Source organism: Glycine soja, chromosome 7 (assembly GCF_004193775.1).
Source record: "Glycine soja cultivar W05 chromosome 7, ASM419377v2, whole genome shotgun sequence".
Taxonomy (NCBI): Eukaryota; Viridiplantae; Streptophyta; class Magnoliopsida; order Fabales; family Fabaceae; genus Glycine; species Glycine soja.
Genome location: NC_041008.1, coordinates 15,178,449 through 15,179,998, shown reverse-complemented (window position 1 = coordinate 15,179,998; position 1,550 = coordinate 15,178,449). Strand labels below are relative to the sequence as shown.

General features: G+C 31.5%; 1 long non-coding RNA gene across 1 annotated transcript; it reads left to right on the top strand.

Moving 5' to 3' along the window:
* Positions 1-486: 486 nt before the first annotated feature.
* Positions 487-1,025, top strand: LOC114417850. The gene is made up of 3 exons (XR_003667950.1): positions 487-584; positions 746-823; positions 949-1,025. It is a non-coding gene; the product is annotated as an uncharacterized LOC114417850 (long non-coding RNA).
* Positions 1,026-1,550: the final 525 nt, after the last annotated feature.

The window sequence follows — 1,550 nt, the reverse complement described above, 5'->3', positions numbered from 1 at the left end:
ATGCACATTTTTAGCAATTACAGGGAGTATCTTCATCTAACAGAGGGAATTTATGGAGGATACGTAATAGATGTGTATTCGGGGATGGACAAGTAGACATGCAGAGCTGCATACAAGACATCATTTTTTTTACTTGGCTTTGGCTCAAGAATATCATGTGATGTGATGTGTGCTCCTTTTCACAGTGGCAGTTTCATTTTGCATCATAGTTTTACTCAATGTGCTACACAATGAAGATACTGGCTCAGAAAGCTTATTTCTAGAGAGAATCAACAAATTTGTATTGGGAGGAAATGCTGGTAGTGGACCATACAATTGATTATAACTCAAATCAAACTGAGGAAGATCATATAGTTTTGATGATAAGTTTGGCAACACCCCAGAAATAAAATTGTTGAAATTTTGTAAGGTTCCAAAACCAGCCAAATGGATTTTGTTTCTAGAATGTTAAAAGTAATTTATTTTGGGTACAACTTTTTTAGGTGTATCAACAATTAGTTGAAAAGACAAAATCAACTCCTGGAGCTCTGGTTGAGAACAACAAGTTCTGTCTTTCAGTCCATTTTCGTTGCGTTGATGAAAAGGTACAAACTATGAGCTATGAAATCATCCATGTTTTATAGTTTAGACATTCGTTTGTAACTATTTGCAGTGTTTTTGGTTTCGGCCCAACTTTTTATTATTATATGGACTACTTATTTCTCTGTTCATGAAAAAGTCTAAACAAAATGCACACTATACATAGAAATGGAGTGAACTAGCACGCCAAGTGAAATCAGTTTTAAAGGAGTACCCGAAGCTTCGACTTACCCAAGGAAGAAAGGTGGGCCATGGTTCTATTTTCTTTTTCTTTTTATCTATTTTTTAAGTGGGCATTTGATTTAGTTTGAAAGAAGTAAGAAAAGAAGTGAGAGGTGTCTCACTTTCATTGCCATTTGTTTTGCACAGGTGCTAGAGATTCGTCCCACTATTAAATGGGACAAAGGGAAAGCCTTGGAATTTTTATTAGAGTCACTAGGTGAGTTTTAGTCTAACAAACTCTACGTTACTATTTTCAAAATCAAACAAACTCTTTGATCTTTATTCATAATTTTTTTTTAAAAAAAATCAATTGAATTTTTTGTTTTGTTTTAGTGGTTTCTTTTGAAAAATATTTTTTAATTTCAATTTGTTTTCCAAATTGATATTTATCAAACAATTTTATATTTAATTATAAATTAACAAGTCTTCGTTACTATTTTACCGAATATTCTATAAAAAAAAATTAAAGACAATGAAATAGGACCTTAGATCTAGTATCATTAGGTGACTAAAAGCTTCCTGCACTCCAACTACTGTTTTCGGTTGCATCTAATTGCATTTCAAAAATCCAAATTCTCGTTACGGATGGAGGTATTTTTTTAACCAAAACCAACATTTAATTTTATTTATCTTCATGAAATAATGATTGCTTAAATGCAATGCTAATTTTGATTAGACAATAATATCTGTAATATTATAAGTTTTATAAATAAAATAAAAAAAAATCACCCCTCACCCGACCAAAAACG